Here is a 16,066-nt window from a genome sequence, read left to right as displayed (position 1 = left end):
ACAAAGGTGGATGCTCCTGCAGTAGTGCTGGGAATCATTTAATCTCTCAGGGCAGGGAAAACAAAAGTAACCATGACCTCCGCCAGCTCCACAGCTCCATCAATGCCAGGGCTGCCTCTTGCCCAGAAGGCCTGAAATGAAAATCAAAACATATTCTGCAATAGCTAGACAGCTGCTATCAAAGCTGAATCCACAGCATGAAAGGATTTCCGGCTTCCACTGTCAAAACCAATTTTACCTGAGAGCATATGCTCAGATATACAGTGATTGACCCAGACCAACCACATGACCCAGAGAGGTGCTTAGAATAGTCAAGAATCAGCACAATCACACTTTGTTTTAAAATCCAATGTTTCTCCCCACTTTATGGAAAGCAAGTGTAAATTATATGCACGTGTGCATATAACTATAATGACACAATACTCTTCATATTTACAACTTTTTGTCATTGAATTTTTCTAAGCATTACAAGTGACAGAGTACTAGGTAGAAAGCTGTTTATAAGAACCTGCAATGAATTTCTATATAAGAATATTTTCAATTATTCAACCAGTGTTATTTTTCTTTTATTTCTGAGATAATAATAGAATTACATTTTCCCTGCCATCCATTTCCTCCTTCAAACACCCCCATATAACCCTCTTTGATCTCTTTCAAATACATGGCCTCTTTTTTCATTAATTGTTGCAACATATGTACATGTGTGTATCTCTCTCTCTCTCTCTCTCTCTATATATATATATATATATATATATATATATATATATATATTACACACACGTATATATGTATGCATGTATACATATATATACCTAAATGTAACCTGTTCAGTCTGTTACTTGTGTACATGTTTTCAGGCTGACCATTTGGTAGTGGATAACCAATTGGTGCACTCTTCCCAAGGGAAGACAATTTGTCCTGTCTCTGCATTCTTTAGTCACCCATAGCTCTTTGTGTGGGCCTAGCGGTCTCTCTCCTTCCCACTTTGGCGTGTCTCTTGGTGTTGTCCTTGTTCGGCTCATGTTTAGGCAGTCATGCTGGTGAGACTTTATGGGTGTAGCTTCTGATATTATTAGGAGACAATCTCATGGCAAACTCCCCTATTCTTTGGCTCTTACAGTCTTTCCATCCATCTCCTCTGAAATGGTCCCTGAGTCTTAGGTGCAGAAGTTATAGAGGTATTCATTGGGACTGGGCTCTAAAACTCTGCACTTTGATTGGTTGTGGTTTTCTGTAACCATCTCTGTCTGTTGCGACAGGTTTCCTTGATTGGGGGTGGGGTGAGGACTACACTTACCTGTGGGTCTGAGAACAAATATTTAGAATGCAGTTAGGGATTATGCTGGCTTTAGTAAAATGGTGGTTGTAGATTCTTTTCTAAGATCCACAACTTCACTAGCCCTGGGTAGTTGGCTACGTTTCCAGTACCAGGCATGATTTCCCTCTTGTTGAGGAGGTTTTAAATCTGATTAGGGAGCTGCTGGTGTGTGTGTGCCACTACTGTGCCCTTGGAGTGATCATGTCATGCTGGTCCTTGCTATGGTTTGTAAGAATTACAGCTGTTGGTTGCCTCCCTCCTTCGGAAGCTTGCATGGTGCCTTCTGGTATCATGCGAGTTAGTCCTCACGGGGAGGCATTCAGGTCAGTTTCCAGCTCTGAGGTCTCTGAGCCCTCTGTCTGAAGTGCGTGATGTCTTCAGCAATAGGGACTTACCTTCTACCTCTGAGAGGGCGGTAGCAATAGTCTGCAAGTTTTGCGAGTCTTCTGGACAGTCCTTATCAACAACTCAAAGGACAGCTTCTCATGCCTGGGGTTGGGGTTTTGTTAGGTGGTCTTTCACTCTTGGGGGGATCATTGTCAGCCCAGATGAGAAAAGCTCATTTAAATTATATATGTATGTTTATATACAGAATTACACGTATTACGGAGTTTATTTGTAGGTAAATAGTTAGAAGTATGATCTTATGCCTTTTCCAGATCTCCTTACTATTATTTTACCCTCCTCCCTCCTTCTTCTGTATTTATCCCCCCACTCTTCCTATTTTTTCCATTTTTTCTGACCCGATTATTTGTACTCTGATGTTTTCCCTCTCTCCTGCTCCCTAGCCCCTCCTCTAGCAACAGTCCCTTTTTCCTTTTCTTGTTTCTGTGGTTACTCCAGGATATAAACTCACATCTGAAGATTTGGTGCTAAGAGTCTCCAGTGAGAGAAAATATGTGATGTTTGTTTTTCTGGGTCTGGGTTACCTCACCCAACATGATCTTTTCTAGTTCTACCCATTTACCTGCCAAGTTCATTATTTCATATTTCTTTACATGTGGATAGTATTGCATAGTGTGTATGAACCACATTTTCATCATCCATTCGTCAACTGAAGGATAGTTAGGTTATTTCCATTTCCTAGTTATTGTGAATAGAGCAATTAACATGGCTGAGCAAGTGTCTATTAAGTATGATGCCAAGTCCTTTGGACATATACCAAGGAGTGATATGGCTGGGTTATATGGTACATTTACTTTTAGCTTTTTGAGATTCTTTACACTGATTTATTTCCATAGTGGCTGCACCAGTTTGCTAACCCTCCAACAGTGAATGAGGAGGTCTTTATTCCAAGACCCCTCTGACATTTTTTGGAAGTTGTATGTTGTATGTTGATCTCTGACTGGGGTTAGGTGAAATCTCAAAGTTATTTTAATTTATATTTCATTAATTGCTAGGGATGGTGAGCATTATTTCAGCCACTTCTTGTCCTTCCCCTTTTCATTCTCATGGGAATCCTCTGCTCAGATCCCAGGCCTATTTTTGAATGAGTCGTTTGGCTTTTTGATTCTTTGTTTATTGAGTTCTGTATATGTTTTGGATATTAATCCTCTGTCAGATAGACTGCTGGAAAAAATTCTCTCCATTTTGTGAGCCTCATCTTCACCTGGTTGTTTCTTGAGCTGAGCAGAAACTTTTAAGTTTTATGAGGTCCCACATGTTGGCCTTAATCTTTGAGCAAATGGAGTTCTATTTAGGAGTCCTTTCCTACACCTGTAGCAAGCATGGTAATGCCTATGTTTTCTTCCAGCGCCCTCAGTGTCTCAGGTTTTCTCTTTGGCACATTTGGAGTTAGTTTATGTGCGAGGCTACAGACAGGGGTCTAGTTTCATTCTTCTTCAGCTTTCCCAGCACCATTTGTTGAAGGTGTTTTTGTTTTGTTTTGTTTTGTTTTGTTCTGTTTTTCTCCAGCTTATGTTTTTGGCATCTTTGTCAAATATTAAGTTGCTTAAGTTACATGTATTCACACTGGGTTTCCAGTTTTGTTCCTTTGGTCTACATGTCTGCTTTTGAGCCATACCATATTGTTTCAAATTACCATGGCTCTGTAATATATCTTAATATCTGGAACAATAATCCCTCCAGCAGTGTTCATTTGCTCAGGATTGTCTGGGCTATCCAGGGTCTATTGTGGTTCCACGTGAATTTTAGAAGCAGTCCTTCACTTCCTTGGATAGGCCTATTACTAGATAATATTTTCTTTGAGGCTAGTATGAATGGGAGTGTATCCATGATCTCCTCCTCTGTATGTTTATTGTTTGTATATGGAAAAGCTATTGATTCATTCAAGTTGATTCTGTATCCTGCCATGTTGCTGAACTTGTTTATCATTTCCAGAAGTTTTCTGGTAGAATTTTTGGGCTTTCTAATATAGAGTATCATGTCAGCTGCCAATAGGATACTGCCAATAGGATACAAAGGGTGATTTCAGCCCTTTTGAATTTGCAAAGATTTATTTTGTGTTCCAGAATATGGTCTGTTTTAGAAAATCTTCCATATGCTGGTGAGTAGACTATGTATTCTTTGGTGTATGGGTAGAATATTGTGTAGCTATCTATTCAGTCTATTTGATGAATGATGTCAATTAATTTTGGTGTTGCTCTGATTATTTTTTATCCAGACAACCTGTCTATTGGAGAAAGCGGGGGTACTGTAATTACTTACTGCAAAAGGACTGGTGTTAATTTATATTGTTAAATCCAGTACCACATTTTATTTTAATGAAATTGGATGCCCTAGAGTTTATGTTTTTAGGATAGTAATGTCTTCTTGGTTACCTGTTCTCTTGATTAAAGTGTCCCTTTATCTCTTCTGATTAGTTTCAATTTGAAGTCTGTTCTGTCAGATATTAGGATAGTGGCACTTGCTTCCCAGTCCCATTTGATTGGAGTACTTTTGTTAAGATAGTGTCTAACTTTAAAACTAAGATGTGTTTCTTGTAGGGAAAAGGTAGAATTTGTTTCTTGATACATGTAGTCAGTCTGTGTCTTCTAATTTAAGAATTGAGGCTACTGATATTTAAAGTTATTATTGTAATGTCTGTGGTAATTTGGGTCTTCACATTGATTTTTGGTGTTGTTGCTGGTACTTCAGTGTATAGTCAGTGGTACTTTGTCTTTTAAAAATTATGGCTTAGCATTTCTTTCCATGGTCTCTCTGTTACGCTCATTCTTCTCTTTAGCCTGAAATACTGCTTCCTGTAGTTGTTGGATATATATAGATTATAGATATAGATATAGATGTAGAGGTAGAGGTAGAGGTAGAGGTAGAGGTAGAGGTAGAGGTAGAGGTAGAGGTAGAGGTAGAGGTAGAGGTAGAGGTAGAGATATATTAGGCTGTCAGTATTGTGAGTTTTTCTTTCTCCTTAAATGATGGCAGGGAGTTTTGCTGAGTGAATTAGTCTATTCCTTTATAGTCTTTTAGGACTTGGAACCATTGCTCCAGGCACTTCAAACCTCAGAGTTTCCACTGAAAAATCAGCTATTACTCTGATGGCTTTTCCTTTCTATGTGACTTCTTTTTCCTCTTGTAGCTTTCAGTAAACTTTATTTGTCATGTATTCTTAGTGTTTCAGTTATAATATGCCATGGGTGTTTTCTTTTATGGGCTTGTCTATTTGGTGTTGCGTGTGTATTTTGTATTTGTATAGGTATATCTTTCCTTAGTTTGAAAAAGTTTTCTTCTGCGATCTTTTTGAAGATCTGGTCTATGTCATTGACTTGTGATTCTTCTTGTGATTCTTCCATGTCTATAATTTGAAAGTCTAGTCTTTTCATGGTGTCCCACACTTCATTTTACTTTTTCACATTTCTTGTTTATTTGGTCTAGATCATGTATTTTATTTTGAAGACCTGATATTCTATCTTTTGCTTGATCCATGCTACTTGTAAAGCTTTCCAATTGAGTTATTGGGTTTTTAAGTTTGGTCTTCATTTCAGATTGAGTCCTCTTCAAAGTTTCTGTCTCTTGATTGCTTTTCTTTCTCAAGTTCTGGATCATCTTCATCATTTCTATCAACATTATGTTTGTGTTTTCTTGAGCATCAATCAAGCCTTTATTCTCCTTAAGTCCTTTCTGCTAATTTCACTAAGCTGTTCCTTTGTGTCTTTTTTACACTCATCAATTCTTTGAAAAGGTGTATGATTGTTCTTTTTAATTCTTTGTCCTGTGTTGTCTAGGAAATTCTCATTGGCAAACATTTCTACTGGACTAGTAGGTTTTGGAGAGAAAAATGCAGGCTTGCTCTTTAATATTGTTGGGTTTTTTGTTTGTTTGTTTGTTTGTTTGCAATGAGATCTGGGCATGTGGACTTCTTTTGTTAGTTCTAGTTCTGATATGGACAGAGTAGCTCGTGGCAGAAAAGAGGATATGTGGGCAGGTTGGTCCTAGAGATTGGAAATGGCTTGGATGCAATGATTTCAGACAGACAGATGGGACTGGACTGGAGCATAGTATGTGCCTCTTGGTCCAAGCCTGAAGTGTGGGTTTCATTTTTCTGGGTATAAAAGTTGAATTTGCATGAAAGGGGCCTGTAGGTTGTGGGATATGTAAGCAGAGTCCTGGCAGAAGTCTATAAGTCATTTGGAGTACAAGCTAGGAGGTCAGACTGATTAAACCAGGGCATTGGATGTGGGACCTGGGCTAGATTTAGCAGGATGGGGAGAAGGCATGGATGGGGCAGTCAGGGAGACTCACAAGGATAGACTTCAGAGAAGGAGGTGGGAGGTCTGGCTGAGTGGAGAGGTAGGGTGTAGTGTGATTTTTATGAAGTTGCATAAATTATTTCAAACCATAGACATTTCAAAATCAAGTGCATAACTGCCTGTGGAACACTTTTCCTTACTTGAAATGTTTGCTTTTCAGGAGAGTCAGTGAGTAAAAAGCCTACTTCTAACATGATTCATTAATACTCCCCTCTGAAATGCTGGCTGGATTATGAAATTTTACAGAACTATCTGTTTGCATATGATAAAAATTCTGTTATTTCTAATATTCCAAAAACTGATCATCCATATGCCAAAAAAACTATAATTTGCTATTAGATTTTTGTTTTTCTTATGTTTATTACTGTCATTGTTTTTGAGTTATGATCTACTGTGTTTTGTGGATGTGTTGATAGAGGTTTTAAGATCCAAAATTATATATATAAATTGGGGGGAAAGAACTAAATTGAAGCATTATTACAGATTTATTGACATGATTACAACATATTTGATTTTTTTTTGTTTTTGTTTTTTGAGACAGGGTTTCTCTGTGTAGCTTTGCGCCTTTTCCTGGAACTCACTTGGTAGTCCAGGTTGGCCTCGAACTCACAGAGATCCACCTGCCTCTGCCTCCTGAGTGCTGGAATTAAAGGCGTGCGCCACCACCGCCCGGCCATATTTGATTTTTTATATTCAAATGTATAGTATGCCTTATAACTAAAATAAGACTGACCTAATAGGTTTGTTGTTTTTATTTAATACATGTGAAATGGGGTCTTTGTTCAGTTACTGTTTTAAGTTCCCATCACAAAATGAGAATTTATTTAAATTTTCTCTATATTCTCCTTTACATGAGACTTTTAAGATTCATTTTCTCTTAGATCTACCTCAGGAATTGGTCTCCCCAAGTCATGCTAGTAACTAAAACTTCTAAAAAAGGTAGTTTACTTCATGAAGAATTCGTCAACATCACATAGTTTAAGGATGCACACTTATATTTCTTTTACTAAAACTGTAGTGAAAATGCTAAACATTAAACCAAATTCCCTCACCTTTTTTGATAATTTTATTAGACAGTGGAAGTTCCAGAACCTGAGTAAGTCTGACAGGGACCATGCTTCTGAGGGTCCCGCCTCACGCCGAGAGGCTTGCTAACTTGGCTGCTCACCAGGAGAGGGTACAGACAAGCTTCAGACTAATTAAGTCATCATTACAACTTTCTGAACCCCATGACTTCTACTTTGGTCTATTTTAAGAAATGTTTTACAATGGCTATTGTCTATTTTGTAAATGTCCAAAAACATACTAGTCATGATAAGGAAGTTTTTCTCCATATTGGTAACTTTTTAAGTTCCTCTTTTCATAGCAGGAAACATTTTTAAGTAGTGGAGTTTCCACACCAAATATAACTTACTTGGAATGAAATATAGTGCCTCCACTCTCGAGAGTTTTCAAAGTCACCCTGCTTCTCCACTGTTCCCTGGAAGTCCTAGAGCGCCTCCACACTGCCCACTTTAAGATCCTGATATATTTTCCAGATTCCCACTTGTTACTCTCTGATCCATAGCAACAAAATAGGAAAGTTAGTGTATGAGTCATTTCTACCCGGGCTGAGAGGCATGATGGCTTTGGGTTCTTCTTTATCGACAGAAGAACAGAACGAATGTAAAACTTACATCACAGAAGACGGTGAAGTTACCAGAGGTCCCCTCTGCTACAAATCACACATCCAAATAAAAATCCCATGGAGCTGGCAAAGTGACTTCACCAAAGGCTGAAATTTGGAGCCTAAAATAATATTCCAACACCAAGGGGAACACTTGATGAAGAAAGATGCTAGCAGATTTAATTGCATTTCGATATTTTGCTTTGTATTTATCATCTCCTTTCTCCAGATATCATCTCATTTCTCTAGGGATGAGATCTGGAGTGTGGCTGACTGGAGCCAGACTGGGCACCAGGGATCCTCAGAATGAGAGGTAGGCATTTCATTCACTGCTTTGACTACTTAGGAACCAGGAGAGGGACAGGACATTCCATCAAACCACCAGCTGAAATGGCTTCTACTGCTTAGGTCAGACATTCCTTCCTTTTCATTTCTTCACTGGGGATGCTATAAGGCAATTTCTGTCAGGCCATTATTTGACTGCAGAGAGAACACAAGAGCACTCCAGAGGACATGCATGACAGGGAGTATAGACTCTCCAAAAGGAGCTTGGGAAAGTCACTGAACAAAGAGACAATTATAGCCTTCATCAAGAAACAAGAACATCGCCAAGGAGGGGGAGACTTTCCTCAGAATTACCTCATGCTAAAGGTACGCCGTTCTCATCATCCACAACCAAAATTACGAAGCATACAAAAACAAGAAACCATGGCCCATTCACAAGAAAAATAGAAATGATCAGAAACCTAGACAAATACCTTGCCTGCTGACTCAAAGAAGTGAAAGGAACCAGGGACAAAAGACCAGAGGGAAACATGAAAAAGTGGTCGACATTGTCTTAAAGACCCATGTGGAAATTCTGGAGCTGAAAGTAAAAAGATTAAAATTTTAAATTTTTCTGAAGAGGGCTCAATAGTACATCCACATATTCAGAAGTATACAGAAGGGAGAACCAGTGGATTTTTAAAAGTTTAATTAAAACTAGCCAGACTGAAGAGCAGAAAGGAACATATGGAAAACAAACAAAGAAATGAATAAAAGAAAACAGAGCCTTGGGATCCCCATGGCACACGGTCACGGAAGCACTGAAAGGCCGAGAGAAGGAGAGGCAGAAATGACACTTGGAGAAAGGATGGCGGGAGAAGTCCCCAAAATTAGACGAAAGACACGAATTTATACATAGAAGAAATTCAAATGAAAGCAGTTTAAAAGCAAAAGGTCCCACAAGCATGTATTACAACTGAGTGTCAAAAAGTCACTGAAAGGAAAAACCAGTCAGAGAGGGAAGTTTCCTATACAAAGGCGCTTCAATAACAGGAGCAGCTCATCATTCAGCAGACAAACAAAACGGTAGTAAGATGCATCTAACAACTGAAATTTCAGAAACTGACAACCAAGACTTTTAGATTTGAAAAATGCTTCTTAAAAACTGAGTACTAAATTAAGACATCCCAAGCTGACTGGAAGCTGAAGGGAGCTGTCACTGGAAGACCTTCCTGAAGAGCTAGTCTCTCAGTCTACACCTTGATGCTATTAGATTGTAGCCCAAAGCCATATGATGGATAAATATCACTGGTGGTTACAACTCCACAAGTATACTGGCTGCTCCTCTTACTCTGTGAATTACAAATACCTAATAAGAAGTCCCTCATGGGAGGAAGGGTCTATTTAGGCTTAAGGTTCATGAGGATACAGTTTGTCATGGTGAGGAAGCATGTCATAATGACTGGGAGGTGGCTGCATACACTGCATCCACAGTCAGCAAGTAAAGAGTGATGCATGCTGATGTTTATCCCATTTCTTTATTTTTATTCAGTCTGAGGCCCTCGCCCATGGAGTGGGTACCACTATATTTAGACTGACTCCATCCTACACAATTGATCTAATCTAGAAATGCCTCCTTATGACATGCTCAAAGGATTGTGTCCATCAAATTGGTAATGGAGATCAACCATCATATGTGGTGTATATAAAAGCCAATGTTGCTGGGCAATGGTGGTGCACGCCTTTAATCTCAGCACTCGGGAGGCAGAGCCAGGCAGATCTCTGTGAGTTCAAGGCCAGTCTGGTCTACAAAGCAAGTTCCAGGACAGGTGCAAAGCTACACAGAGAAACCCTGTCTCGAAAAGCCAAAAAGAAAGAAAAAAAGCCAGTGTTATTATACTTTTTTGCTTGTAGTTTAGTTTTCTATGTGACTAAGGCAAGTACAAAAAATAATAGCTCTAAAATCTATGTTCTTGAACACACAACATATACAGAGATGTATTAATAATAATAGTACCATAAGGGAGATGGAAATTGGCAAGAATAAAGCACATATTAGTGATATCATTTTGTATCAAATCCAATTAGTTATACACTTTAAATATTAACTATTATCCTCCTGGTAAGCAACAATAAAATAACTTAAAAAATTATGCAAGCCAGGTACCGGTGACACATGCCTTTAATCCCAGCACTCAGGAGACAGAGCCAAGCAGATCTCTGTGAGTTTGAGGCCAGCCTGGTCTACAGAGCAAGATCCAGGACAGGTACCAAAACTACATGGAGAAATCCTGTCTTGAAAAAAAAAAAGAAAGAAAGAAAGAAAGAAAGAAAGAAAGAAAGAAAGAAAGAAAGAAAGAAAGAAAGAAAGAGAGAGAAAATTATGCAATAGACAAAATGAACGGGGGAATCAAAATGACAGAGAAAAAGAAAACGATCTTGAATCATATACAAGAGAAGGGGTACTAGAGGAATAGGAAAAAAGTAAGGGAGAGGACATAAAGAGCAGGAACAGCGCAAGCACAGGAGGAAGTTCTGCCTTACAAGGTCTAAATGTGCCAACTCTAAGAGACAAATCAGTAGAATGGATAACGAAAGTGATCCGGCTGTGTCCTGCTTCCAAGAGATGCATCTTAATCCCCTAAATACAAATAAAGCGTACGTGCTGAAAAAAGTGAATTATATTCTGTATAAATAGTACAAGAGATGGGAGGGGCAGTGCTGATACCCGAACAACAAGAGAGAACTTGTAACAAGAGCAATGATGGAAGCATTACGCCAGTGAAGTAACCAGTCCTCCAGTAAATATACCAAGAACAACCCATGCACCAGACAGCAGCGACCCAGATGCAGAAGAAGCAGACAATGATGGAACTGAAGGGAGAGATCAGCAGTCCTACAATGACACTGAAGTCTGTAACCCATCACTCTTCAGAACATATAGAACACATAGAGAGAAGATTAATAAGGAAATAAAGAACTTCAGCAATATTGTAAACGTAGACTGAGTATTTGTACTAAACACTCCCCTGAAAACAATATATATGGTTCTCAAGTAAACATAAAATAGCTTCCAAGGTAGACATATGTCTGGCCATCAAATGATACCCAGTAAATCTTAAAAGATTAAAGTTAAGAAAATATATCTTTTCAACCAGAGTGGAATGTAACTAGAAGCCAATAATTGAAGGAAAACTGGAATATATATATTTAATATATATTTATATATTTATTATATATAAAAATATGTATTATTATATATAATATTATATATAGAAAGTCTATGCCACTTAACTTAAGCACCTGATAGGCAATACAAAAATAAATAAATAAAAAACACCAGAACTTAGAAAAATGCTCTGTAAAATTAAAAGAAACTCAATGTATAAAAGCTTTGGAATGTGTGTGTGTGTGTGTGTGTGTGTGTGTGTGTGTGTGTGTGTGTGTGAATGTCTACATTATAAAAGAAAAAAGATCTTGACAACTTTATCCATCAATGAAGTAGAGAAAGAACAAAAGAAAGCCAGAGCCTCCAGAGAGGGGAGATGCCTAACAGAGATAGATAGAAGAAATAAAGACTAGGCAAAGCAACAGAACCAACAAAACTATACATCTGTTCTCTAAAGGGGTCAAAACCATTAAAGGCCTTCATCCAGATCAACTGTATACTGTTAGTTTTTGTCAACTTGATGCAATCCTAGACATCCTTGCTGACTAACAAAGGAAATAGAAAGTCTGAAACACCCACCACAATGAAGAAATCAAATCAGCAATTAAAACTCCCAACAAGGAGAGCCCAGGACAGGAAGCTTTCTCTGTGAGCTCATAAACCGTACAAAGCTTAGAAAGTGTTCTCCAAAACCAATACTGCACTGCATCCAAAGCCAACAAAAGTACTGTGAGAAAATCCAAGGCCATGACCCAGTGTGTGCAGAGACACAAAACATACCAACACCAGCAAGATAATAGCTGTGGTGTCTATACCAGGATCAAATGGCACTTATTCTGTGAAGTCAAGAGCTGCTGGACATAAGTAATTCTGTACAAAAAAAACCTTCATTAACAGAAAGAATGGGAGAAAACCATGATCATCCAAGCAAAGGAAAAACATTATTTGACAATATCCAAGACCTTTTTATAATAAAATCACAAAATCAAAAGGGAAGAGAAATTTCCTTAAAAAAACATAGTTGGAATGGAGCCATGGCAAGGGTTGGAGGAAAGGGAAGGGGGCAAGATGTAATTATAATTTTAATTTTAAAACAATTAAAAAGTTTAAAAAATTATTCAGAAGAAAACACAGCTCACACCATCCTCAATGGGAAAAGCTGAAAATGACCCCTGCAAACAACCAAGCACTGATACAAGATCTGCCTCTGTCATGGAGTGTGATGGTATACAAATCTAGAGCAAAAACATTCAAAAATGCAAATCAAAGTCACAGTAAGTTAGCACCTGAGCCCTACCCAGACAACTGTAGTCCAAGACACAAAGAGTAACAGATCTACCAGGCATGTTTAGAAATAAGAAAGTCCAGGTGTTGTCAGCTGAAGCCTAAAAGTGCACAATGATGGAATGGAGTTTCTTGACTCCTCAAGAAATTAACATTCAGTCCAGGGACTCTACCCTAAGCATTTCTTCTAGTGGAAATGAAAATATATGTTTACACACAAACATATACACAAGTATTTCCAGACATAGTATTTGCAGTGTCTAAAGATTTAAAACAACACATATGTTTATCAGAGGATGGATTGTTAGGAAATTGTGATTTATATACAATGGACTATTATTTTGCCATGTAAAGGAATGAAGTATTGATATATATTATCTTTAGATACAACTGAAAAACATGAATAAAGAAAAGACAAAAGGTCTCATTGTAATGATACACTAGTTAGCGTTCTCCAAAGAAACTGAATCAATAGGATGGATGAAAAGATGAAGAAGAAAAAGAAAGAAAGAAAGAAAGAAAGAAAGAAAGAAAGAAAGAAAGAAAGAAAGAAGGAAGGAAGGAAGGAAGGAAGGAAGGAAGGAAGGAAGGAAGGAAGGAAGGAAGGAAGGAAAGGAAGGAAGAAGGAAAGAAAGAAAGAAAGAAAGAAAGAAAGAAAGAAAGAAAGAAAGAAAGAAAGAAAGAAAGAAAGAAAGAGAAGTAGATAGAGGAAAGTGATTCACAAATCAGTAGCATTATTGTAAGAAATTGACTCCCACATATGGGGAAAGGAATAATGACCTGGCGGGAATGAGATGTCTTCATGAGGTGATGTTGAGAAAGTTCTGGAGTTAGTCAGAGCTTGAGATAGCATATCACTATGAAATGCTAAATACCAGTGGGCTGTACACCAATATTACTAAACTCACTAAACTCAATACTTCAAAATGATGGATTTTGTGTTCCATGGATTTCCATCCCCCAAATATTTTAAGTGATAGGCTCACGAATTTAACAGAAACAACTCAGTAATAGTTCTTAAGTGTGTCCAGAGACTGAAATACATGTGTGAGTACAGGTGAGCATGTGTGTGTGTGCAAGCAGTGCACGTTGACACCTGTATGGAATGTGGCCGTGATTATACTGTGAGGGGTTAGAGATGGTTAGCATAGATTCCTCTCTCCCAAGGTCACACCCACCTTCTGTGGAAAAAGTGAAGAGGAAACCCTCTCTCTCTCATTCTCAGAGCACAACAGACAGGGCAGAAGACAGCAACCCAAGGGGCAGATAAGTCAGTGGCACAGAATGTCCAGGTCATGCTTGTACACAGTGACTTTCTCTCCATGCAACAATGACAGGAACAGTTGTGTAGACATGTTGGTGTGTGTGTGTGTGTGTGTGTGTGTGTGTGTGTGTGTGTGTGTGTGTGTTGTATATATGTGTGTTGGAAACAGATCCATGTAGCAGAGAAAATTAGCCTGTGAGTCTGGTCCCTTTCAGACTGAGGTCGTTCCTGAGGCTGAGACAAGTGTTTTGTCTAGGACAGTTTTTGTGACTCAGAGAAGAGCTCTGTGTCATTCTGTGGAAAATGAGGCCACAGGCTAAAAAACCGGTGAAACATGGCTTTGCTCTCAACCCTCATTTTGTTTGGCTTGGATTTCTCCCAGGTGTGTGCTATATATAAAAGCCTCCACCCCCTTGCTTGCTCATTCTCTCTCTCAGTCTCCCTTCTTGCTCTCTCATTCTCTCTTTCATCTTCCCTCTCTTGCTCTCATTCTCTCTCTCTCTTGCTCTCTCATTCTCTCTCTTACTCTCTCATTTTCTCTTGTTCTCTCATTCTCTCTCTCTTGCTCTCTCATTCTCTCTCTCATTCTCTCTCTTGTGCTCACCTACACTCTATCATCACTCACAGTCAACATAATTTTGCCTGCTTCTAAGATGGCTAGAATTCTACATGGGCTGATGAAAAATAAATTAATCAATAGATGCTTTTAGGTGGTTACTTGGCCATTTGCAGGCTTGGTCCCATTCTCATAATCAGCACTTTGTAAAACCAGTAACTAGCACTGTGGGGATTTAAGCTGGGATCTGAGTCCTAGCCCAAAAGATTGCAAGGTCACTATCTAGCCAATCTAGCCAAAGTTTTCCTGTGAAGAATAAAGACGAAGCATCGCCTCCTGCCTGGAGTTACTCCAAATGGGTCTGTCAATCGCCTGCATCAGAAAACACGCTTAGGAAAGTTTATGTTCCAGAAACTTAGAAAGAGCCCCAGAGTCTACATAGAAATACAGGTTAGTTCAAAGGTCCCTCTCTTCGCCGGTGTTTTCTTCTACAGTGGTCCCTTTGGCCATCATCTTCTCTTATCCTCAGAGTGCCCCACTTCATCCTATAAAAAAAACTCCACTATCTTCTGTGCTAATCCATGCCCTTCTCTGATTTCTTTCAAAAGAGATCACAGGGCCAGGAGAGACCAGAGCAAGATCTGGTGAGGACATGACATGCTGTTGCCTTCTCTGTTTTCCCTTTGCAAGGTGGTGGTGAAGAACAAGGCAATGGGTGTAGGGTCACATTTCTTTGCAATGCAATCCCCATCAACTGTGTGTGTGGATCCAGAGTAGGATAGTGTGATGAAATGAAGTATGCCTGGCAGGGTTCCCACCATCACATGGATGTCAAAATCCTTTTAGAGGAGAGCAGCTTGCTACAATTTGGGTTGCTGCTTCTTTAAGAGTCTTTGCATATATATTTTTTTTACATTTTCTTATTGAACTGGAGAAGTAACATTGTAGTGTTTTTCCATTTGCTTTATTTCGCTTTCTTTCAGAGCATATCAGGAAGCGTCATTCCCACAAGGTGTGGAGGCCTAGAGTGGGATTGAATCGGGGTTTCTCAGCTCATTTCTGACATTCTCTATTTTACACTTAAATTTTTATTTTTATATGTATGTCTACCATGTGTGTGCATTGTCCATGGAGGCCAGAAGAGGGTTAGGTCTCCTGGAACTGTTGTAACAGGCAGCTGTGAGCCAACAGATATGCAGGACCAGCAAGGTTCCTAACCAGCCCCTCAAAATCACTCTTATTTTGCATGTGAACATCTTCAAAGGTCAAGTTTCATTTTAGCTAAAGAAGTGTCTCTATAGAATAAAAACCTTCAAACTCAGTGGTAACCATTGCTTCTTTGAACTGTGATGTTGATGAACGTGTTCATCTTGCAAGTTACATTGTTGTTGCTACTGTTAAAAACCAGAGAGCTCAGTTATTGGTCCTCTAGTGTTACTAAACATCCCATCACTGTCTGATTTGGTGTGGTATGCCTGTGTCCTCCAGGCCTGACTGGACTACCATCAAGGAACAGAATTTTCTGTGGTGTTTGGCCCCCAGTTAAGATAAGGAATCAGCAGAACCTTATACCTCTGTGCACTTTGTAATAGGGCTATTGGCACTAGTCAGAAGAAGGGAGGGTCATAGGTACATCCCATGGGGTTCTAGCCATTACTCCATCCTACCTCTACTTGCATGTGATCTTAGGAGATTCTGTAGTATATAGGAGGAGGAAGCTTAACTAGAGATTAAAGGTGGGCCTCCATGATGCAGCCTTTATGATGTCTTCCATGATGGGGTGGAAGCTGGGCCTCCTGGTGAGATCACTATTTTTGAGTTACACATGCTCCTGGAATC

This window comes from Peromyscus maniculatus, chromosome 9 (genome assembly GCF_049852395.1).
Source record: "Peromyscus maniculatus bairdii isolate BWxNUB_F1_BW_parent chromosome 9, HU_Pman_BW_mat_3.1, whole genome shotgun sequence".
Classification (NCBI taxonomy): Eukaryota; Metazoa; Chordata; class Mammalia; order Rodentia; family Cricetidae; genus Peromyscus; species Peromyscus maniculatus.
This window is presented reverse-complemented; position numbering follows the sequence as displayed.